This window comes from Camelus ferus, chromosome 7 (assembly GCF_009834535.1).
Source record: "Camelus ferus isolate YT-003-E chromosome 7, BCGSAC_Cfer_1.0, whole genome shotgun sequence".
NCBI classification, from domain to species: domain Eukaryota; kingdom Metazoa; phylum Chordata; class Mammalia; order Artiodactyla; family Camelidae; genus Camelus; species Camelus ferus.
Window position 1 is genome coordinate 377,645 of NC_045702.1, and position 25,809 is coordinate 403,453.

The 25,809-nt window shown below is 45.4% G+C and overlaps 1 long non-coding RNA gene across 1 annotated transcript; it reads left to right on the forward strand.

The window, feature by feature from the left end:
• The first annotated feature begins 521 nt into the window (after positions 1-521).
• Positions 522-19,147, forward strand: LOC116665091. The gene is made up of 3 exons (XR_004321668.1): positions 522-533; positions 1,675-1,676; positions 18,926-19,147. It is a non-coding gene; the product is annotated as an uncharacterized LOC116665091 (long non-coding RNA).
• The last annotated feature ends 6,662 nt before the right edge of the window (positions 19,148-25,809 follow it).

Sequence of the window (25,809 nt, forward strand, 5' to 3'; positions counted from 1 at the left end):
GACAGTTTTGGAGCTGAATGACCTACCACCAATGACAGGGAGCTTACTCCAAGGTGAAGCGAAGAATGCCTGGTGGCAAGGGAGCTGAGCCATTGTTAACGTTCGGACCAGTGACCAAGTGCCTGGTGCCCTGGGGCAGGTGCCCTGTGACAGATGCTGAGAAACACGAACAGAGTGATAAGCAGATGGAGACGGACAGTGGAATCAGATAGCAGTTGCTAACTTCAGTGAAAGGTTTGAAGAAGATAGCAGAGTGAACCTGATAAATAGTTAATGAGTCTGACAGTTGAAGTCATCCAAGAACTGGTCCAAGCCGTGAATTACCACCTGAGGCAGCTTATTCCTGTGTGGTCTGCATTAGCACACTTGCCAAGAGTTGGAGAGCCAGGACAAAGGGTTTCCAGATCATGGAATGGAAAACTGCTCGCCGGAATCCCTTAAGGCTGAAAGACGATGAGGAAAACAGTCAGTGGAGCCTATTACCTTGGAGGGAGTCAGAAACCAAACCAGAAACTTTGATGCAGAGGGAAATTGTGATGATTTAAACATTTTTTCTATCCTTCCAACACGTTTTATCATTACATTGTCAGATGGCAAAAGTATTTGCCAAAGAACTTTGCTTTTTTTCCAAGAAGGAAATTTCACGAGGGGAACCCTGGCTTGAGAGATGCAGGGAGAGAAACTGATTACAAATTTTACTCTGAAGCATAATCTCCAGGAGATAGATATGACTGTGAAAATGGGGCCACCTCTCCATATAAAGTGTGCTAAAGAGTTTCCACATAACAATTTCTTGCAAACACTTTTTAAAAATTAAAAATCCACTAGGAAGAAGTGGAATGTTTGTGGTCATAAAAAAACATGAAAAAAGGCTGTTACTGGAATTCGTGACATCAACATAGGCAATGTTATCATTTCAACTAACTAGCTTTTTCTCTTCCTCCTGAGTGACTGCCTTACAGTTATTCACCTGGCCCTGTGCGTGTCTGCATGTTGTGTGGACGTCTGTGTGAGCGGACACTGCAGAGACAACATTTATTTTCAGGGAATTTTGGATAAGTATACAAAAACGCTCACTTGGGTGATGAGGGGAGTCTGACTTTGAACTTTATTACGGAAAGCACTCATTTGAGGTAAACATAAATACCCTATCTTAAACTTACTGCCAACCTCATCAACAAGTCCAGCCCAAGCCGTCAGCTGAGATGGTCCATTTCCACCCACAGTCTGCCCTTCTGTTACTCTGATGGGGCTCCCCCGAGAGCACAGCTGCCCCGTCAGCCCGGGTTCCCAGGCCCGGCGGTCAGGAGTGCCGTTTCCCGGCTGCTCCCACCGGAAGGTGAGCGGAGGAGGCACACACACGTCTGACTCGTGGTGCCTCCTCCACCCGTCCCACCTAGTCCCGCCGGTGCAGCAGGAACACGTCAGCTCCCTGCCCACTCTGGCCTGAGCCTCTCACTGACTGCGTTTGTCCTCCAGGTTGGGGGCAGTGGGAGGTTAGACTGAGGGAGACAGGCACGAAATCCAGATCTCCAGACGGCAGGACCTCGATCTTGGACTTCTCGGCCTCCAGGACTGTGAGAAATGAATGTCTGTGGTCTAAGCCCCCAGGCCACGGTGGTGTTACAATAGCCCGAGTGGACCAGACGGAGATCCGCAGAGGACAGCCTGGAGTAGTGCTGGCCCCCAGGCCCAGAGCCCCCAAGAAGCACACTGACCAAGACTGATGTTGGGCCTGGACAGCTCAGAGGTCACAGTGGGCTGTGCAAACACAGCCTTCCTGGCTTGGTGACATGTGGACTTCAGTGGGCAAGGGAGCAAACGTGTGACGAGGAGAAGGCGGTGAGCTCTGCTGAGAAGCTGAGCAGAAAAAGCTTCAAAGCAGCTAGGTGGAGAGCACATCTGAGAGCGCTCTACATCCACCTGGCTTCTTAGTTATTCTTCCTGGGATACGCATGACCTGGGCACGTGGACGGCCTGAGGGAAGTGCTCAGGAGACGCCTCAGGAGAGAAGGTGACTGTCACGGAGCAAGTCCCTGCAGAACCGGAGACGTCTCTACCCCTGCCCCTCAGAGACTCAGCTCACCAGCCACCTGCAGATGCGGCTACGGCAGCCCTCTCGAGAGCTGTGAAAACGTGAAGATCTGGAAAGTGGAGAGAACTGGCTGTAAAAACGGCTGTTCTTTCGAGTTTGACGCTGTGACCTCTTCCTGCTAAGGGAGCAGGTCAGCATAGACAGTAAGTAGCAATTCATGCAGCAGTCTGTTTTGCCTGGGAAAATTCAAAAGTCAAAGAGAGACCTTTACAAAAATCTTCCTACTTCAAAACGAGATCAATCCCTGCTCTATGTGTTCCTCTTACAACCCCTTCTTGGGGGTGAGGAGCTTGGACACCCTCGACCGCAGAATGCCAGCACAAAGTGGGTGCTGCTGGAAGACTTGGCAAGATGCTGAAGGAAAATCGAGATCTCAGCTGCCATCCAGGTCGATCTCTGTCTGAGTCTGGTTGGCTGAGAAGCCCCCATATTTCATTCCATTTTCCTGACATAAATTTGTCAGGAGGTCTGTTCTCGTGTTATTTCAGACCATACAGTTTAAATATAGAGTTCTGCTTTTCTTCTGCATTTCCATCTACGTGTAATTTTATTTTTATTTCAGTGAAAATTTACTGGTGACCAGAGAATGTCTTCTGAAGACGGAGTTTACAGCCAGAGAGCCCGTGGGATCCTCATCCTTGAAGTGAGGTCATGGGCAGCTGCCGGTGTGACAGTAGGGGCTTCTCGGAAGGGGTCGGGGTCTCGAGCCGCCCAGTGCTACTCCTCAGTCAGACTTCACTGGCTGTTTCTTTTAAACAATTAAAGGACAAGAGGTCCTGGGTTAACAAAACAAAATATTACATTAGGACTACTTGCTTAATTGAATTTTTGTTAACAATGTCTCTGTTTTTGATTCAGCGTACAGTAAGTTTTCCTTTCAGCAAAAATGCTTTTTTTGGCTATACGGCATTGTACATACAGTCAGCAATCATGTATTGTGCACTTAAAAATTTTTTAAGAGGGTAGATCTCATGTTAAGTATTCTTACCACAAAAAAAAAAAAAAAATTTCTGAAATGTTACTTTTTTTTCCACTGCCGACACCCAGATCCAATGTGATTCCAGCGAGCTCTTTGGTTCCCTCCATTCAGTGTGGCTGCCCGGCCAGCCCGCTCCTCAGTTTCCTCCGCCCGGGAGCTCTGCTGTTACTGACAATGCCCTTGGCTGGAGTGCTCCGTTCTGCTCACAGGCAGGACTGCAGAGCCCTTCCACCGGCTGTCCCGCCCTCCTCCTAGGAAAGCACCTGCACCCGGAACCAGAGCCTCTTTCCCTGTGCTCTGCAGGTGGGTGCCGGGATGGGGAGGTGCAGATCGTCCCGCCCACCTTGCCCCCCAACACAGAGTCTCTGCTCTGGAGTGAGTCGGGGTGAAGATACTGGGGCCTCAGAACTCCAGCCTGCTATGCCCGGGGTGGAGCTTCCTTCCTACAGAGGAGATTGAGGGGAGGACAGACCTGGTGCTCGTAACTGCACCTGCTTCTGCAACACAGTGCAAGAGAGAGGGCGGAAATGCCCGCCGCGTGCCCTCCTGGGACAGACCAACGCCTCAGCCTGGGTGCTGGGGAAGGGCGCTCCCAGGTTCTTGGCTGTACTGCCCAGGACGGAGCCTCTGCAGCACATGCTTGGGAGCAGAGAGTAATGGAGCTGGTTGTGGCTCAAATGCCTCTGTGTTAACATAGTAAGAAAAAGAAGGCAGAGAAATTTTTTTATCATCGTGGTCAATGCCAAGAGACGCAATCAGAAAGCACAATGTTAAGTCACTGTAGATGTTTATATGTTGGTAACAAGTGTTTTTCACAGAGCTTCAGTAAGCTAGACTCTCTTTCCTAAGGAGATGAGGGTTTTGGCCAGGATATCCGAGGGCAAGAAGGAACGTGGGCTTCCTCAGGACGAGCACCAAGTCCCCCAGGCAGCTCAGTGTTCAAGGGCCCCCCGACCGTGCAGAGAGAAAAAGCAAGAAGGGCCAGAAGTCACAGTGACCTGCCTCAAAGTTGTGCCCACAACTGACTCGAATAAATCAAGATTCTCTCTTGGAAAGACAATTTGTAAATGCTAAGAAGCTAGAATTTCTTCTATCTGGAAAATAAAATCATAAATTCTGGTAGTGCAAGTCAATCCACCCATCGGAAACCCAGAAGAACTTTCTCTGGCTCAGAGTGCAGGCACCTCTGGCCAAGATGAGGCTTCCAGGAAGGTACTGCTCTTCAGGGAAGACGGGAAACAGCAAGGCAGGGCCCAGAGGGGTAAGGAGATTTGCGGACGATCCTCCAGGCGTGGGGGGCTGGCTCCAGCTCCCGACCGTCTGGAAGGCAGGAGCTGGAGGCCTGCGTCCCGCCAGCAGCAGGGTGTGGTCCCTTGGCTTGGACATCGAGATGCCTGCTCTTCAGCAGAGGCCGTGTGGGACTCAGAGGGGCTGGTTAGCAGGCGAGTTTCTCCAAGATCAGAGTCAAGTGTGGAAGCTGGACACGTCAGCAGGTCAGCCTCTCCTGTCATACTTTCCTCCAGTGGCTTTAATATTTGCTGACTCTCTCCTGTGGGTTAAACCCTTGGAAGCTGATAAGAAAAGCCTAAAGCAGTTTGCCTGAGCGACTTGCCACATGAAACCATGACCACATTCACAGCTTAATGTTAACACGTCCTTGGATTGAGGTTGCCCCACTGAGAGCCATCTAGGGAGAGAACAGGGACTGGTCCAGTTATCTGAGCAAGCAGGGTCAGAAAAGGCTGAGGGTATGGAAGCCCCAGGCTGGTCGATCCACACGGAGGGCCCTGAGCAGGTGGTGAGGACGCAGGCAGGAGACGGAGCAGTGCCGTTCACAGAGCCCATACATCGGCAGGGCCTGCTGCACCTGCTGGGTCCTCACTCGACGCCTGGAGACATTCCAGATCATCTGCTTCACCTTATTTCATCTTCACAGCGGCCTACATCAGTGACGTGATTCCTAGCTTCATTCTGCAGCCCAAGACCTCTGCTGCCTTCTAAAGGTCAGAAACTTGCCCAAAGTGACACACAAAGACCAGAGAGAGTTAAAATTGGGCTAAGTTCTGGGTCTAACCCTACGCTCCCCTCCACTGCCAAAGCAAAGCTGTGCGATGGTTTTCCCGAACGCCAACCCCATGGATGACTGCCTCCCAGACACATCTTTATAAATGACTCTCAGGGACATCCCAAGTTACAGCCAATGCTGTAAGAAAGGTAACGCGAAGGACGCTATTTGACAAAGTGCAAATCCACCTCTACCACCAGGAAAATATACTTAAGTACTAGGCTTAGCCTCAGATCCCTGGCTTCGTTTGGTAGACGGAATGGACTTTATGTTCCCCCAAAGTTTATTCCAGGACATGACAGTGTCAGTTTGGGAACAGGCAGCAGTCCCTGCACAGCTTCCAGCCAACCAAGCATCTTCTGGACATTGGCCGGAAAGATGTAAACTTCAGAGCTGTTGCTTGTACTTCCTGGTCTTCTGCCCTTGGCTCCGCTCCCTGCCAGATTCTCCGCTGCGACAGCCCTGCTCTATTTACAGCTTGTGTCTGGGCCTGAACTGACTTTTGCCTGTAAGAGAAAATAGAAAAAAAAATTAATTTTCAAAATATTTCTCTATACTGGAAATAAATAAAACTGGAGCTCAGGAGCAGGTCTTCACTGAGTCCTAACTGTGTCGCCTCGCTGTGCAGAGCACCAGGGACCCTGAGCAGACTTTCTCTCCAAGGTGGGAAAGGAGACAGACCACCCCCAAGTCCCTGGTAAATGAGACATTCAGGAAAGGATTTCATCTGGACCAAAATACTTTACATTGAGTAGGGAGATATGTACTGAAATACCTGAGTAATTATCTCCACTTCATTTTAGTTTTAAACACCAAAGAAAGCTTGCTGAAGGTAACAGGAGTCTATTTTGATTTTCAGCTGTCATTGAGAAACAATTCTGATGCCTGAGCACAGGGTGCACGGCGGGGTGGGGGGAGGGGGTTCCTGTGCCCCGCCGCACGCCCTCAGCATCCCCTCCCCAGGACATGCCCACCTCAAGTTTCCAAGCCTGGACCTGGGACGTCGGAGGGGAGTCACTGCCCCAGGAGCCCCAGTGACCTGCGAGAAGGGGAGGAGGAAGACCTTGGCATCACGCCCCTTGGGTGGGACGCTTCTGGGGCACATCCTGTGTCACTTCCCAGCTGCCCCTAGTTGTCCTGCTTATTCATTCACGCTCCCTTCCCCGCGCTCCCGCCCACAGCCCCACCAGCGGCACAGGGTCTGCCTCCCGAGTAAGCCATGTGCTCAGTTGGCTGCACGGTTATTTGTGATACAGAAGGAAAGCCCCAGTTTCCTACCAACGGAGCTGAGAACTCCGTTGTTGCTGAGAGACGGTGCCCAACCCTGTTATTCTCTTCAAGGAGTGTTTTCGATTGACTTTCGGCTTTGTCACATTTTCACCGTCCTTTAAAACCACGTGAAATGTATAAAAATGTACAAAATGCAAAAATATTTTTTAAATCCACTAAATAACTGGCTGAAAAGAATCCAAAAGTTAAACGCAGAGTTCTCAGTCTTCCTCCAAATGGACTTCAGCATGCACCCTTATCTGGTGATGAAGTTCTTTTCCTGTGACAGTAAAAATTGCTGCTTAAAACTTCTGAAGAAAATGACACGCATAAAGTGAACAAATCTTAAGCCTGTCACTCACATGTGAATGTCAGACACACATCCCCGGCAACCAGCCCCCACAGCAACTCACAGAACACTCCCGACGCCCCAGAGAAGGTGCCCTGGGGTCTCTCCGTCCCGTCCCCCCCCCCACCGGAAGGACTCACTCTCCAGCTTCTAGCACGTGGTTGGTGTTGTCTGCTGTCAGACTGGGTGTAGCGGCTCGGCCTTCAGAGACTCTGCCTGGCTTCCTGTCCCACACGGCGTACAGGACACGCCCGCTGTGGGGCAGCAGTTCCTTCTCTCTCTGTTGCGACAGCGTGTCCCAGGGCACGACCGCGGCAGTGGCTACCTGCCCTTTCTACTGTCAATCTACTGTCGATGAACACTGGGTTGTTTTCCCTTGGGGCTGCTGCTGCTAAGACTGCTGACAGGACCCCTGTACGTGAGCCGAACTGGCCACACGCACGCACTCGTCTCGGGCAGGTACCTGAGACGGAGCCAGCAGGTCACTAGTGAACATTCGTTCAGTTTTCAGTAACTGTTGCCAAGTGGTTTTCCAAAGGGCTTGTACCCAGTTATACTCCTGCCCACGGAGGACGTGAGTTCTCTTTACTCCACATCCTTGCTAAGACGCGGGACTGTCGGGGTCTTTAGTTCAGCCATTCCTTGGAGTGTGTAGGGCGTTTCCCTGATAAACAATGATGGGTAAGTAGACTGAGCATACTTTTACACGCATAGTAGCCATCTGGGATCCTCTTTTGAAGGTACCTGAAGAACACGTGTTTTTAGTCCTGAACAAAACAGGCGGGTTACGTAACACCTGTGGCACCGTCTCTCCAGGCAGGACTCCCAGCCGCCCCACCAAGACTGCAAGGCAGGGCAGAGCCCTCACCAGCCACGCTGATGCCACCACTGCCAGCCCTCAACAGGCCCTGGGGGAGGAGAGGCCTCACGGAGAGACCGAGAGAGGCCGGCAAGCGCGGGGACTCCAGACACATGAGTGAAAAAGCTGCGTTAGACGTGGAAGGCCGGTCCTCCCTGCGCTCCTGACCCATGGGATCACGTGCAAAGCAAAATGGCTTTTTTTGTGGGGGGAGGTAATTAGGTTTATTTATTTATTTTCAGAGGCGGTGCTGGGGATTGAACCCAGGACTTCATGCATGCTAAGCAGGCACTCTACCACTTAGGCTATATCCTACCCCCTTAAAATGGCTTTTTAATTCACTAAGTTTTGTGATAGTTTGTTGCACAGCAATAAATAACCAACATATGCACTGGTGGGAGGGGCGGGTCTACCCATGTGCTTTCTAAGCACAGAATGCAGCAGGGAGCAAACACAGTCACTGACTTCATTCTGGGAAAGGTGTTAGGGTTTTTGTGCAGGGCTCAGCCACGTTCCTGTCTTGTCTTAGTGACGTGAGCCTCAGGAGTGGCATTGTGGAACCTGAGAGGCCTCCCGGTCAGTCAGTTTCTCCCGCAAAGTGAAGACAGAGGGCTCTCACCTCCTTCGGTGCAGACAGTAATCCACGTGTATGGTGGAGAACTTGGAGCTGGGCACGCACAGCACCTGATAAATGATACCCTGGTGCTCAGTGGTTTTAGTTACAGGCGAGTCTTCTCTTTTTAAAGACTTCTAGCTTGAAGCATGACTTCCGCATGGCCTGCATCTGCGTCAGAGGCTGACCTTGAACCTTCAAGGGGAGTGTTGGGTTTAATGATCCGAGCTCACCTGGAGGCTCTGGTTCGAGGCACGAGAAGGACCCTTCCTTGGGGTGTGAAGGTCAGGTGAGGAAAGGGATCGTCAGTCAAGTTCCTTTTGTAGCTGCAAGATGTCTATAGGGACCTTTTCAGCTACTTGGCAGCATTAAAAATTACTTCAAAATCTAGTGGATTCAAACAAGCATTTTATTTTGCTTTTACACAAAAGTAGGGGCTGTGCCATCCTGGGGGTCTTCACTGGGTAATCATGGCTCAGTGTCAGCTGAGGCTGCATTGATCCAGGGCCCGAGGGCTGCACACCCTCGATAGCTCTGCCCTCTGTGGGAGCTCGTTCTGGGGGTTCAGCTGGCGTGGAGTAGACCCACACCCACGTGGAGCACCCACGATACCTTCTCACACAGCTTCCCACTGCCGTCCCCACTGAGTGTCCCAAGAGAACCTGGAGGAAGCCATGGTGATCTAGTTTTTAAGAAGTGAAAACTTCAGAGTTGAGTTTTAAGGACAAATTGGCAGTGTCTTTAAAAATACAGCAAATAAAATACATTTAAAAATCAAAATTATTTCATGAACATTGACTTCAAAAATAGGTTACAATTTCATTGATTTTTAAAATTTACTGTGAAATTATTTCTTCTCGCCGGGGGCTTTGCCGAGCTCATCCAGACCTGGGGTAGATGGGTCTCTTCACTGGGCTACAATTGCCTCAGGGTTCAGAGGGCGGGAGGGGAGCAGAAGCCACTGGGCCAGGAGGGTGTGGTCAGCGTGGGGTGTTGTGACCAAGGAAGAAGCAGCAAGGAAGGAATTCTAACGTGGGAAATGGCTCCAGAGAAGTTATTCCCAGTGGGAGTAAACTACTCCAACTTGATTTGAGCCGAGTGTCCAGCTTAGAAGGTAGCAAAAGCGTGTAGCTCAGTGGAGAAGCCAGGGGAGGGAAGAGGCCTGCTCTCGGCACTGAGACGTGGCTTTGGGGAAACATCAGAGCCACGGGGGCATCTCCCCAGCCACCCCCCATCGTCCCCATGCTGATGTCCTGACTTCCCAGCCATGGGCTCCAGTGGGAGACACAGCACTTTATTTTTATATTTTCTTAGGAATTAAGTCCAAGAAGATGGCATTAAAATTGCATTTCAAAAGAGCGTTTCATAAACAGAACCGCAAGGAAATGGGAATATTAAAAGAAACATTTTCTTATTCAAAAGGAAGAGAATGTGAAGCAGTAAAATTGCGTTTAACAAGGTCACATTGACTTGTTTTTGATGGACTTCTTCCATCTCTTCAATCTCTCCTTAACTTTCTCTGATTCTGTCCTGAAAATGAGGGTTTGCTGTAAGCCTTTTGGGTGACTATACAGTTTGGTAATGAAATCAATGGTTTTTTTTTAATAGTGCTCTTCCATTGAAAAAGAAAGAAAGAAAGAAAGAAAACATGTGCATGATATCTGCAGCGGGGCCTGGGCTGGGCTTTGTCTCCAGCTGAAGGGGGGGCACGATTTCTGAAGTGTAATGACTGTCTCTGGATAACCGAGGTTTCCCTCCTTGGTGAACAGGCGAGGACCGGCACGTGGAGCCGGGAAGGCCCTCTCCTTGAGGACAGAGAGAGAAGGGGCCTGGCGCGAGCTCAGGTCATCACCTGAGGGCCCCTCCTCGTTGGTCTGGCGGTGCAGGCCTGATGCTGGCGGGGTCGACTCCTCTGGGTCAGCCTGGGTCTCGCTCTGACCCTGAGAGGGTGGAGGCTCAGCCGGTGCAGAGTTAGATGCCAGGTCCTGCCTCTCCGAACCCCAGAAAGCAGGCGCGGTAGAAGGAGAAGGAGGAGGCGGGGTCCCTAAAATTAGACCACGGGGACCCACGTGGGCTCTTCTACCTAATATCTGAGTTTCGCCTCCACTTTCTGGCTCCTAGTCACTGACACAGGAATGCTAACACCATTTAGTCCGCAGGGCTTAGTGAGGTTTAATAAAATAATCATTGAAAGTGCCTGACGATAAATATCAGCTGTTATGCCTCTCGGGTGGACTGACACAGGGAGAGGGCGGCAGCCTGGAGGGCGGGACAGTCCTCTCTCTGCAGGTGTGGCCCCCGCCGCCCCACCGGCATTGCTCAGAACTGAGGGGCTGGACCGAACGATGGCTTCCACTCTCTTCTTCCTTCCCTAACAGGGGCTGGTGATTCAGTGCCGTCCTGCCATCCGGGCTTGGTCTCCAAACCCCTCAACATGGCCTTCCCAGAAGCCAGACACCCCCACCAGGGCCATTGTGAGCCGTCTGTACCGCGGGCCTGGGGCTCCCAGGTCCATGGTGTGGAGCCCCCGGTGCTGCTGCGAGATTCCCAGGGGAGCCCCACTGGTGATGGTCGTGAAGTGGGCCATCTCCCCAGATCCAGGTGCCACTGCCCTCACGCCGCGGGACAACCCTCCTTCTGAGACGCGCCTGGGCCCAGCCCCCAGTTTAATCATCCCATCACACTCAGCTTTTCAGTTTCCTCTTCCTTTTCCTCGCGCTCTGTAGCTCACAAGCAGGAAGGAGAGCTCACTGCGGAAAGAGAATCACAGCAGTGTTCGCACCTTTGCGGGATGGAACATCTTAAAGCAATCAGCTAAAGTGCCTTCCATTACAGCAGGGCACATTCCCAGGAGAAATGTGGGTTGGTTCGTGGGTTTAATAGAGCTTTGTTTTCTTCAGTTGCATCGTGTCCAACTTGATGTGTTTACTTTCTGTTGACTCATAAAGGCGTGTAAGTTAAAGCTCAGTGTTTATTTCCTGTACAATCATCTATCTAAGTTCCATGTGATCTGCTGGTTGAGTTACCAGAACAAAGCACGAGGCAACACGGCTTTCCCAACACGGCTGGCCACAGACTCAAGCCCTGTGGGGTCTGAGACAGGCCTCTAGTTCTCAGGAATGTTTCTTCTCAGAGGTCAGCCAGTGCCCTGCACAGACTGCGTGCTGACAGGTCACCAGTCAGCTGGACATTTAGGTTTTCTGTTGAGCATGGTCCTCTGAAGACAGCTGAGGCTGGAATGCTACAAATCAGTATGCAACAAATACTGCATTTTAAAGGCTCGACCCCCACCACAGGGGATGCAGAAACGTTGGTCACTGCCCGTACCTGCCGGCTTTTCCACCCCTCTGGGAGGGGTGGACATAAAATAATCAGACAGCCGTGCAGACTGGCACGGGAGTAAATGTCCGAATGGGCAGCACAGGCCCAGCCCCGTCTCTGTGGGACGGTCCGTGAGACCAGGTCCAGCAGGGTTCTCTCGGTTGTCTTCTGGCGTCAGCACAGCCTGATCGGGCGGTGAGGTGGGGCAGGGACAGGAGGGGACCGCGGGCCCCTGGGTCCTGGTTCCCCAGCTGTTTCCAGCGTACAGCTCGCCAGCTGGACCCTTGTGCATTGTCCCATCTGCTGCGTGTGATTCATGCTTCAATTTTAAAAAGTAAAGAGGGAAAGGGTGTTTTTAGAGTACAGCCATGTGCACCGTCTAGTTGAATCTGGAAACGTGTACTCCTGGCACACAAAAGCCTCGTCCGGCCCCTGGCCACATCAAGAACTGGAGAAGACAGGCAGACGGAGGTGAGTCTTGAACGTGCACCAGTGGCTGCAACTTGCCTGAGGCTCATATGTGTTTTCCTCCTGTCCACCTATTTGTGTAGGAAGTTTCCCATCTGATGTTGTAAAACTCAAAACGTGTCACTAACAGAGTAATTAAATATTTGAAAATTGAGTCTTGTCCTCTGATGTTCTGTGAGCTACTCTTTGACCCTCTTTCAGCCCCCACTGTCCCACAGTTTGAGGCTGAAGACGCTGTGTCGGCTGAAGCGGCATGTCCCGAAGTCTTAGAGAAATCTCGGCACAAAGATGGGGGTGCAGTTGTCCACCTCCTCAGTGAGAAGTGTCGTGTGTGTGCGTCTTCTCCTGAAAGACTGTTCTCACCCTGGAGGGCCCAGCCCAGTGGATGTACTACTGAGTGTGTACATAGGTACTAAACTTAGTACAAGTAGGAATTACAGGAAAGAGTGAAACCAGAAGAAATGGATTTTTGCAGGTATGTATTGTTACATTAAAAACTTCAAAACTATCTTTTATTTTTGTTTATAAAATAATTGTCTAGAAACTTAGCAAATACAGAGAAATAGAAGAAAAATGTAACCAAATCAGAACTCTTCACATCCTGGTGTATAAAAATTGGCCATCACAGAATGGGGCTCAGATGAGAGTAAAGTCACATCGAAATTCTGAAGTTGACACATTTATCCTCAGAGCCTCTATCCCCTGATCTCTCCCCTTTCCGTGACCCAGTTTTCTCCACTTGCCTCCCACAGGCCCGCAACTGTACTTGAACAGTGGCCAAAGGCCAGGACAGAAGCCCAGATGCTGACAACGGGACCCCATGTGCTGGCGCTGGAGTCTGAGGACCCAGGGAAGGATGGCGGCGGGCAGGGCCCTGGGGTCCTCCCTTGCCGGGTCACCAACCAGCTTATGGTTAAGAGACGGCTTATTAGATCGTCTTTCTACCTGATGGCACAACAGCCAAGCCCAATTCACTCCCAAATGTCTCAGATACCTGGGTCCCTGGCGTGAACCATGACTGCCCCGTCTGACAGTTGTCAGGTGCACTTTGGACCCGGCAGCCTGACGCAGATGTGAGCAGCAGGCCCCCGGGCAGGGCTCACTCAGACCCAAGTCTGCCTTCCACAGACCTCCCGGCGGCGGTGCCGCCAAGAGCAAATGCCCAGGCTATGTGACGGCTTTTTCCCCCCCTGCAAGTGAAAGCAATCACTCCAGCCTTCTTTAACCGAGGACACAACAAAACGGACCTGCCTGCCCTGAGGTCGTGGGTCCCCGACAGGGAGGGGTTCCTGGCTCCCTGTCGTCCTCTGAACATCGCAGTCCAGAAAGTACCAGAGTCAGGCTTCAGAATTTCTGATAGCAACACACAAACGTGACCAAACATCTCCTTGACATACATCGTAAACCTCTCTCACGGAGATTCAGAACACCCTGTGCATGGTCACACACTTACCAGCCCGTGACCCCAGCACCTCGGCTACAGACTGCCTGACCTTCCTCGTGGGTCCCTCAGAGACGCTCAAGAGTCTCCTTCCTCGCTTTCCTGAGACAGGGCTGTCAGCCTCGCCTGGCCTCAGCTGGTAGCAGGTTGCTCGTAGGAGCAGGTATCACCTCTGTGAGGCCACTTCTTGTGGGAAAGGGCCTCACTTCTCAGCCTTCTGGACGCACCCTGCAGGGGACATTTTGGAGGTCTTCCCACTGCATCTCCATGACCCTGGGTGATGCTGTCTCCTTAACGCAGGGACACCTGGCAGCAGTGTTTTTAGTGCCTGAATCTGTATTTTAATTTAATGTCTACTCCTCTCGTTTGCTATGATTGTCAGTGAACTTGACTCAGAGCTTCTCAACAGCTCTGAACTTGGCCATCAGGAAGCCAGGTAATCCAGCTTCACGTCAGCACTTAGCATTGAGCTGGCCTGCTGCACAGAGTCCCCGACCAGCTCTCCCCTCGGCGACACTCCCAGGAGAGCCGTCTCTGAGAAGTGACTGGCCACTGCCGGACTTTCCTTTCAGGGGAAGGGCTGACACTGGATCTCAGGCTGTAGGTCAAATCACCAGGTGAGGGTAAGACCCTTCTTGATAACAGGCTGTCTTCTCTGCTTCCAGAAGTAAAAACAACCCTGAACTTTTGTCTTCTAAAGATGCAGAATAAAAGAAATTATAATAAAGGAAATTTTTTCCCAGCTTTGACAGCATAGTAGGTAAAAAGCCTCATTTTGTTCTTTTAAAGACTATAAATAAATGTGAAAATGCAGCTAAATCTAACTTTAAGTATCATTTTGGCTTGCTTTCAGAGTGATGGAGGTAGTCAGAACCCTATTAGCCCGTCTGCTGGCTCACTGCAGAAATGAGGGAGCTCCTGTCCGAGAGGTAAAATAATGCCAGGGTCATTAGCAGGACCCGGCAAAATTCCTAGATTCCGAGGCTCTTCTTCCTGAGCTACCCTGGTTACTTAGTGACTGGGCAGCTTTGTCAGAAAGGGAAGCTCTAAGTAGCCACTGTCACTACAAGGTCTTGGAAAAACCTGTGTGCTCCATAGTGAATGGCACCTGAATATTCCGTGTTCACTGTGAGGGTTCACAGGGCCCTCCCGCCTCCCTTTCCAAAGTGCGTCTGGAATTATGGGAAGGGATTCAGAAAAGAGATTAGAGACTAGGACAGCAATATTTTAATGAAAGGAACTGGCACAAACTTTTTGATATTTTTATTAATGCCTTTGGTTTTGTCTGTAAAAGGAGCTAGCGATGGGGAATAATTAGGCACAGAAAACCCCCCACTTCCATGTGATGCTTCAGTTGCTCCTGGGGGAACGTTACTCATTATTCAAAGGGCCACTTGAGTAATTAATTGCCCTCCCCTGTTCATCTTAGAAGCAAACTTCTAAACTTAGTCCCATTTGCTAGTTTACTCCTTAGAGTCTCATCTCTGCTGCGAATGCGGCCAAAACAGGAGTTCTTTGTTTTGTTCTCATTTAAATTTGTTCATTCTCTTCTCTCTAAAAACAGAAACAAGGCATTTTAAAAGCAGTGCCGTCCTTCCGATGCCGACCGCCTCTAAAGGCTGGACCTCTTGTGCACGTGATTTCTCTCCTTGCGTGGTCTGGGCGGCCCCTGGAAAGAAACATCAGGTGGGGCCCTTCTCAAAGCCTCTGACAGCCCCCCAGGCCCTCGGTGTGGCCCTCCAGCCCCCGGCTGTGCCTCCCCGTCTCCGCCCGATGCTCCCAGCCTCTGCGTCCTGCTCTGCAGGTCTCCCCGCCTCTGGACCCGTCCACTAGTGGCGCCTTCAGGGCTCCCCCGCCTTTCCCACCAGACGGCTTGCACCAGGCAGACCCAGGGGAACAGGAGCATCCTCCTTCCACCCCTCCTCCCACCCCTCCTCCCGCCAGTGCCGGGCTCCTCCTCTCAAAAAGGAAAGGTCTGATTTACCCATTCTTGTTAAACATGCGTAATTTAACAACACCTTTGCTTCTCCGGAAAATGCCACCAGTTTGAAAGGGAATCAGAGGGAACAGAGCAGCCCACAAAAATGCTGGAGTCCTGGGCTAGGGAAATGCCTGGGGAGGAGGGCCTCCCACTCCCCGAAGGCAGGTCCTCAAGCTCCTGTCTGTGGGCGAGGTCCCAGGAGCAGGTGGCGGGGTGCGTGCCCACCACAAGCACACTGCCGTCCCACACGTGTCTTTCCCCTGGAGAGCAGGCGTTTCCTCTTCCCCGTGTGCAGCAGTGACACCTATACCTTTAATGCAAGCGACTTAAGAAGTGTTTTAGGATGTGTTATCTCGCTCAGTCCTTCCCACCAACTTACAAAGCAGTCATAGATGGTATTTTGTTTTTTTCTGTAAGAAAACTGAGTTTTAGTGAAGTTCAGGGTTTACCCAGGTTTGGAATGGGGGCAGAGACAGGAGAACTCAGATTTTCTAACTCCTGGGCCAGTTCTCTTTCCCAGCATTTCTCTATGTCGTGTTTCTAGTCTGGAACGTCTGTGTAGCAAAACGTCAAAAACGCTGGAGGTTGGAGTGGACCTGCAGAAACTAGGGGCTCTGGGGAGACGGTAGATAACATCCCGTACTGCCCTCCACTGGAAGAGCTCTCTTCATAGCCTGCGTTTCATGTGAATCTTATGATTACCAACAGAAAGAGAGGAGGGTCATTGGTTTTCCTGTTCTGTGTATTTTAAACTTTTAAAAATTGAGGTTTCTTTCTCAGAACTCCTTTCTGACTCTCCACAGTGTGGGCGCCAGTTTTAGGGCACTGGATGCTCTAAGGCCACGCCATGTCTGGGTGGTGACAGAGCCTCATGCCCCAGACTCCTCACTGAGGCCAGCATAGGGGACAGCATCCAAAGTGCACGGCCAAAATAGTCTTGGCACAGCTGGAAGCAAAGTGGATGACAGAAGGGACAGGATGTTCTGTGAAACTGCTGGGTTTTATTTCCTGTGTGCTGAATCTGATTCTGCAGCACAACCCAGGAGAGTGGTTTCACCCTCAGGAGCCCTCATGTGTTGGGAAGAGGTGGCACCAGCTGTGTGTCCCAGACAGGCCAGCCCCTCAGCACACCCAGTTCAAGCCACGCTCACTCCTTTGGCCATTCAGCAGATAGTGAGTTCTTGCCTCTGCCACGAACAACCTGGGGTTTCTGCAAGGAAAACCTTTGTTAGGAGAGGCAGACATTAATCAGATAATCTCTCTAAATAGAATAGAAGACAAGATAAGACAATGTAATTACAGCTTATGTGTAAAACAGTCTACATGCAGGTGGTGAACCCTCTTGGGAAAGGAGGAGTGAAGAGCTCTGGGTCTGGTGGGCGTGAGAAACTGTGAGCAGCAGGCAGGGCCCCAGAAGAAGGGAACAGATGAAAACCACACTAGAAGGCATGAACAGAAGACTGGGTGATACAGAAGAGTGTGTAAGTGATCTGGAAGACAGAAGCATGGAAATTACACAATCAGAATAACAAAAAGAAAAACAAATTTTAAAAAATGAAAACGGCTTAAGGGATCTTTGGGATAACATCAGGTATACCAACATTCACATTATAAGTATCCCAGACAAAGAAGAGAGATAGAAGAGGGTGAAAAATGTATTTAATGAAATTATGGCTGAAAACTTCCAAAGCCTGAAGAATGAAACAAATACCCAAGTACAGGGAGCACAGAGGGTCCCAAACAAGATGAACCCAAAGGACCCAAATCAAGACATATCATAATTAGAGGGGGGAGGGCATAGCTCAAGTGGTAGAGCACATGCTTAGCATGCACGAGGTCCTGGGTTCAATCCGCAGTACCTCCTCAATAAGTAAACTTCATCACCTCCCCCCAAAAAATTTAAATAAACTTTTAAAGACATATCATAATTAGAATGGCGAAAGTCAACGGTAAAGAGAAAATTCTAAAGGCAGCAAGAGAACAAAATAGATATACAAGGGATTCCCCCCCCCACCTCCCCATAAAGCTCTCAGCTGATTTTTCTGCAGAAACTGCAACCAGAAGTGACGGGCGTGATATATTTAAAGTACTGAAAGGGAAGAATCTGCAACCTAGGATACTCTACCCAGCAAGACCACCATTTAGAATTGAAGAGATGATCAAAAACTGAACGAGTTCATCAATACTAAACCAACACTAATGGAAATGTTAAAGGGGCCTCTCTAAGTGGAAAAGAAAAAGCTACAAAAAGGAGTATCTACAGAAATGGAAAAACCCCACTAGTGAAGGCAAATATACAGTAAAGTCTGGAAATCAACCACCTAAATAAGCTGGAGATTAAAAGACAAAAGTTTTAAAATCAAGTATAACTATAATAATCAGTAAAGGGATAGACATGAAGATATAAAATGTGAGGGGATTAAAAATGTATATCTTTTAGAATGTGTTTGAACTTAAAAGATCATCTGTTTAAACTATATAGTTAGTTATAGGTCAACATATGTGAACTCCATCGCAACCACAAATCAAAAACCTATAATAGATACACAAAAACAAGAGAAAAAGAAAAACAAGCATACCACTAAAGAAAATCATGAAACTATAAGAGAAAAAACAAAAAAGAAAAAGAAAAACAGAGAAGGTAAGAACTACAAAAACAACCAGAAAACAAGTAATAAAATGGCAATAGTACACACCTATCAATAATTACTTTAAATGTCAATCAACTAAATGCTCCAATCAAAAGACCTAGGGTGGCAGAATTAGATAAAAATAAGACCCATCTATATGTTGCTTACAAGAAACTCACTTCAGATCTAAAGGCATGCAGACTGAAAGTGAAGGGATGGAAAAAGATATATCATGCATATGGAAACAACAAGAAAGTTGGAAGAGCAATACTTATATCAGAGAAAATAGACTTTAAAACAAAGTCTATAACAAAAGACAAGGAAGGACATTACATAATGACAAAGGGATAAATGCAAGAAGAGAATGTTATACTTGTCAATATATATGCACCCAATACAGGAGCACCTAAATATATAAAACAAATATTAACAGAAATAAAGGGAGAAAATGACCGCAATACAATAAAAGTGGGGGACTTTAAAACCCCACGTACATCAATGGACAGATCACACAGACAGAAAATCAATAAGGCAATGGTAGTCTTAAATGACATGACAGACCAGTTGGACTTGACAGATATCTACAAGACATTCCATCCCCAAAACAGCAGACTACACATAGTTTTCAAGTTCACATAGAATGTTTTCCAGGATAGATCAAATACTAAGCCACAAAACAAGCCTCAACACATTTAAGAGGATAGAAATTATATCAAGCATTTTTTTCTTATTATAACAGTATGAAACTGGAAATCAATTACAGGGAGAAAAATGGGAAAAGCACAAACATGCGGAGACTAAACAACATGCTACAAAAAACCAGTGGGTCAATGAAGAAATCTCAGAAGAAATCAGAAAACACCTTGAGACAAATGAAAATGGAAACACAACTTCCCAAAAACTATGGGATGCAACCAAAGCAGTTCTAAGAGTGAAGCTTATGATGATAAGTCAAGAAATAAGGAAAATCTCAAATAGCTTAACCTTCCGCCTAAAGAAATTAGAAAAAGGAGAATAAACAAAGCCCAAAGTCAGCAGAAGGAAGGATATACTAAAGGTCAGGGAGGAAATAAGCAACATGGAGACCAAAAGCCAACAGAAAAGATCAATGAAATTAAGATATGGTTCTTTGAAAAGATAAACAAAACTGACAAAACGTTAGCCAGGCTCATGAAGAAGAAAAGAGAGGGGACTCAAGTCAATAAAGTAAGAAACGAAAGAGGATAAATAATAACCAATACCATAGAGATACAAAACGTATAAGAGAATACTACAAATAGCTGTATGCTAAACAACTAGACAACCTAGAAGAAATCGACAAATTTCTAGGAACGTGTATGTCAAGACTGAAACAGGAAGAAACAGACAATCTAAACAGATTGATCACTAGCAGTGAACTGAATTTGTAATTAAAAAAAAAAAAACTCCCAGCAAGCAAAACTCCAGTTTTGCTTCAAAGTCCAGACAACTTCACAGGGGAGTTCTACCAAATACAAAGAAAAGATGATACCTATCCTTCTCAAGCTATTTCAAAAATTAAACAGGATGGCGCACTCCCAAGTTCATTCTATGAGGCCACAGTTACCCTGATACCAAAACCAGACAAAGACACCATGAAAAAGAAAAGAAAGAAAGAAAGAAAAAAAGAAAGGAAGGAAGGAAGGAAGGAAGGAAGGAAGGAAGAAAAGAAAGAAAAGAGAGAAAGAGAGAGAAAGAGGAAGGAAGGAAGGAAGGAAGAAAAGAAAGAAAGAGAGAAAGAGAGAGAAAGAGAGAAAGAGGAAGGCAGGAAGGAAGGAAGGAAAATTGAAGGCAAATATCTCTGATGAACATAGATGAAAAAACTTCAATAAAATATTAACAAATCAAAATCAGCAATGTATAAAAAGGATCATCCACCATGATCAAGTGAGATTTATCCCAGAAATAAAAAGATAGTTCAATATGTACAACTCAATCAATGAAATACATCACATTAACAAAAGAAGAGATAAAAATCGTATGATCATCTCAACAGATGCAGAAAAAGCATTTGACAAAATTCATGATCCTTCCATGATAAAAACTCTCATCAAAGCTGGGATAGAGGGAACATACCTCAAAATAATGAACCTACAGCTAACATCATACTCAATGTTGAAAAACTGAAAGCTTTTCCTCTAAAATCAAGAACAAGACAAAGATTCCCACTCTTGCCATGTCTATTTTCACAGTATAGGAAGTCCTAGCCATAGCAATCAGAAAAGAGAAAGAAATCAAAGGCATCCAAATTGAAAGGGATAAGTAAAATTGTCACTAATTGCAGATGACACGACACGACATATAGAAAACCTTCAAGTCTCTACCAAAAAACTATTAGAACTAATAAATGAATTTAGTAAAGTTGCTGGACACCAGATTAGTGTACACAAATTTGTTGCTTTTCTATACACTAATAATGAACTATCAGAAAGAGAAATTAAGAAAACAATCCCATTTACAATCACATCAAAAGGAATAAAATACCTAGGAATAAACTTAACTAAGGAGATAAAAGACTTATGCTCTAAAAACTACAACACTGATGGAGGAATTTTTAAATGATACAAAGAAATGGAAAGATATTCTGTGTTTTTGGATTGGAAGAACTAATATTGTTAAAATGTCCATACTACCCTAAGCAATCTACAGATTTAATGAAATCCCTATCAAAACATCCATGACATTTTTCACAGAACTACAACAAATAATCCTAAAATTTATATGGAACCCCAAGAGATCCTGAATTGCCAAAGTGATCTTAAGATAAAAGAACAAAGCTGGAAGCATCATGTACCCTGACTTCAGGAGTATAATACAAAGCTACAGTAATCAAAACAGCATGGGACTGGCACAAAAACAGATGCATAGATCCATGGAACAGAACAGAGAAGCCAGGGGAAAAAGAGCCCATGCACTTATGTTCAATTAGTCTACAACCAAGGAGACAAGAATAGACAAAGGAGAAAAGACAGTCTCTTCAATAAGTTGTGCTGGGAAAACTGGACAGCTACACATAAAGGAATGAAATCAGAACATTTCCTCACACCAAAATAAACTCAAAATGGATTAAAAACCTAAATGTAATCCCAAAACCATTAAACTCCTAGAACACTTTTTGATATAAATGGCAGTAATATTTTTTGGATCTGTTTCCTAAGGCAAAAGAAGTCAAAAAAAATTTTTTTAAATTGAACCTAATTAAACTTAAAATCAAAGGAAACCATCAACAAAATGAAAAAGAAAAAAAAACAACCTACTAGGAGAAAATGTTTGCAAATAATGACTGTGAAGGAGTTAATATCCACAATATAGAAACAGCTCACACAACTCAATATTTAAAAAAACAAACAACTCAATTAAAAAATGGGCAGAAGATCTGAATAGACATTTTTCCAAAGAAGACATAAAAATGGCCAACAGGCACATGAAAAGATGCTCAATATTGCCAATCACCAGGGAAATGCAGATTGAAAGCACAATGAGATATCTCCTCACACCTGTCAGAATGATGTGGAATCTAAAAAATAAAATGAACAAATGTATATAACTAAAAAGAAACAGACTTGCAGATATAAACAAACTGGTGGTTACCAGTTGCAGAGGAGGAGAGGGAGGGGCAAGCTAAGGGTATAGGATTAAGAGACACAAACTATTACATATTTTAAAAAATAGGCAGCGAGTGTATATTGTGCAGCACAGGGAAATATAGCCATTATTTTGTAATAACTTGAAATGGAGTATAATCTATTAAAATATTGAATCACTATATTATGTACCTAAAACTAATATAATATTTAAATTAACTATACGTCAATTAAAAAAAAGAAAACTTGCAAGCAAAAAAAAAAAAGTGGAGTGAAATATTTACAGTGTTGAAAGAAAAAAATCAACCTAGAATTCTGTTTCCAGCAAAAATAACTTTCAAAAGTGAAGGAGAAATAAAGGCTTTCTCAGACAAACAAAATTGAGGGAGTTTGTTGCAAATAGACCTGCCTGGTTTAAAAAAAAAATTATAGGTTAGAAATCTGAATCTCCATAAAGAAGAGTGTTAAAGAAGGTTAACTGAAGGTCAAATAAAATCTTTTATTTATTTTTATTTCTAATTGATCTAACAGATAACAGTTTGCTCAAAATAGTAATAGAAACAGTGCCTTTTTTTTTATAGCTGATGGATGAGTAAATTGAATGACAAATTGTAAAGGACAGAAGGATTTATTTGGAATACTCTTTAATAAGGTACTTGTCCTACCTATGAAGTGGTATAATGTTGGGGTTTCTTTAACTTTGTGAAATAAAACTTATTCTACAAGATACTGTCATACATTAACAGATCTCCCAAAAGACTTGGTAAAATCTCAAGTGTTAAAATCAGAGTAGGACTTGAGAAACTGACTTGGCCAACTTTCTTGTTTTACACATGGAGACTCTAAGGCCTGAGAGAGAAAGGCCACACAGTAAATCCAGCCCCTAGTTGGGATGCAAACCCAAAGCTCATGACTTCAGTGGCTTTTTATTTCCTGTGTTTTGACTGTCCTGTGGTTATATCTATGCAGGGATGTATTCTCTTTCATGGTCTAGTGTTACTTGAAAGTGGACTTGAATTAGTTTTGAATTAGTTGTAAATGTATATGACAAACTGAAGGGCAACCACTAAAAAGTAGTATTTTTAAGTATAATTTGTATGTTAAGAGAGGATAAAATGAAATCATATAAAATGCTAAATTAAAACAAGAAAAGGAAGAAAAGCATGGAAGACCAAAAACCAAAAACAAATTAAAAAAACCAACCAACAAGGGCAATGAATCAAAAACAGTAATGAAAAGGTAGATTAATCTAACTATGCCAATAACGGCTTCAAACTTCAATGATCTCAACATGCCGATTACAAGACAGAGTGTCAGAGTGAATTAAAAAAACAAGACCAAACTATATGTTGTCTACAACATCTTAAATAAAGACACAGTTCGATTAAAGGTAAAGGAATGGAGAAAGATACACCACACTAAAGTAATCAAAAGAAAGCTTAAGTAGCTATATTAATTTCAAACAAAGCGGACTTCAGAACATGGGAAATGATCAAGAATAAAGAAGGGCGTTATGCGATCATTAAAGAGTCAGTTCTTCAAGAATATGTAACAATCCTGAATGTATATGTGCATAACAACATACATCGGACAAAAACTGATAGCACCTCAAGGAGAAGTAGTAAATAGAATCTGCTATTTCCAGCTGGCCAACACTCCTCACTGAGTAGTTGGCAGATACAGCAGGCAGGTAGTCGGTAAGGACATAGCTGAACTCAACAGCACCATCAATCAGCTGGATCTAATTGACATTTAGAGAATATGCCATTCAACAACAGAAGAACACACATTCCTCTCCAGCTTACCTGGAACATTCACCAAGACAGATCACATTCTGGGCCACAGAACACACTTTCACAACTTTAAAATAATAGAAAACATACAGTGTGTGCTCTCAGACCACTGTGGAATTAAACTAGAAATCAGTAACAAAAAGATCATTGGAAAACCCCAAATCCTGGGAAATTAAACAACACACTCTTAATAACATTTGAATTAATAGAAATCTTATGAGAAATTTTAAACTATTTTGACCTAAATGAAAATAAAATCCAACTAATCACATTTGCATGTTATAGGGAAAACAGCGCTTAGAGGGAAATTTACAGCATTGAATGAATACATTAGAGAAGAAAGATCTAAAATTGGTCGTCTAAGCTTCCCCTTCAGGAACTCAGTACTCCTGTTCAACATTTTACTGGAAGTCCTAGATAACGCAGTAAGAGAAAAAGGAAATAAACAGTATACACATTAGAAATGAAGAAAAAATTTGTCTTTTTCACAAATGACATTATTGTCTATACAGAAAATCCAAAGAATCAAAAGCAAAAAAAGATCTCTTGAAACCATTAATGATTATAGCAAAGTCACAGGATACACGTTTGATATACAAAGTCAATTGCTTTCTTATGTACCAATAACAATTGGAAGTTGAAATTAGAAACACAAAATGCCCTTAACATTAGCACCAAAGAACTAGAAATGCTTAGATATAAATCACATAAAATATGTACAAGACTTATATGAAGAAAACTACTGAACTCTGATGAATGAAACCAAAGGACAACTAAATAAATGGAGAGATAGCCTACGTTATTGGACACAAAGACTCAATATCATCAAGATGCCAGGTCTTCCCCCGCTGATCTGCAGATTCACTGCAATCCCAGTCTAAACCTATCCTGTGGCTCTGGACAAACTGATTCTAACATCATGTGGAGAAGCAAAAGACCCGGGAATGGCCAGCACAATATTGGAAGAGAAGAACCAACTCAGAGGACTGACACTACCAGACTTCACAACCTACCCTAAGGCTACAGTAATCAAGACCACATGGTACTGGCAAAAGTAACAGACAAATAATCAGTGGAACACAATGGAAAACCCAGAAATAGACCCACACACATACAGTCAACTGATTGACAAAGGAGCAAGAGCAATTCGTGTTAGTCTTTTCAGCAAATGTTGCTAGAACAACCAGACATCCACATGCAAAAAAGTGAGTCTGGACACAAATCTTACACCTTGCACAAAATGTAAAGTGCAAAACTATGGAACTCCTAGGAGATAAACAGGAGACAATCTAGGTGACCTTGGGTCTGGTGATGACTTTTTAGATACAACACCAAAAGCACAGTTCAAGAAAGAAAAAATTGGTAAGTGAGACTTTATTAAAATGTAAACCTTCTGCTCTGTGAAAGACACTGTTAAGAAAATGAGAAGACAAGCCACAGACTGGGAGAAAATACTTGCAAACCACCTATCTGATAAAAGACTAGAATCCAAAATGTACAAAAATTTCTTAAAACTCAACAAGAAGAAAAAAAAATACAATTTTTAAAAATCAGCAAAAAGACCTGAATAGACTGTTCACCTAATAAGATAAACAGATAACAAACAAGCATATGAAAAATGCTCCACCTCATATGTCTTCAGGGAAATGCAAATTAAAACAATGCAATACTACTACACAGACATTAGTGTCCAACCTCTGGAACAGTGACAACACCAAATGTCAGCAAGGATGTGGAGCAACGGGAACCCTAGCTCGTTGCTGGTGGGAATGCAAAATGGTGCAGCCACTTTGACAGAGTTTGTCAGTTTCTTGTAAAACTAAACATACGATTACTATATGAACCAGAAGTTAAGCCCCTAGGTATTTATCCAAATGAGCTGAAAACTTATGTCCACATAAAAACCTGCTCACAAATGTTTTTGGCAGCTCTATTCATAATTGCCGTATCTTGGAAGCAACCAGATGCCCTTCAGTAGATAAGTGGATAAATAAACTGTGGTCCATCTAGATAATGGAATTTTATTCAGCGCTAAAAATAAATGAGCTGTCAAGCCTCCAAAAGAGGGAGGAAACTTAAATGCATATTATTAAGTGAAAGGAGACAATCTGAAAAGGCTACATACTGTTTGAGTCCGCTGACATCCCACTGTGGAAAAGGTGACACTGTAGACAGTGAACCATGGACGTTAAATTCGTTAATAGCAGCGTTGGCTCAGCAGTTTTAACAATGTGCCACAGCAGAGCAGGATGCTAGTAACGGGAAAACTGCGTGGAAGATGAGGGTATGGTTCTTGGCAACTTCTACTCAGTGTTACTGTGACCGTGCTCTAAAAACAGTTTAT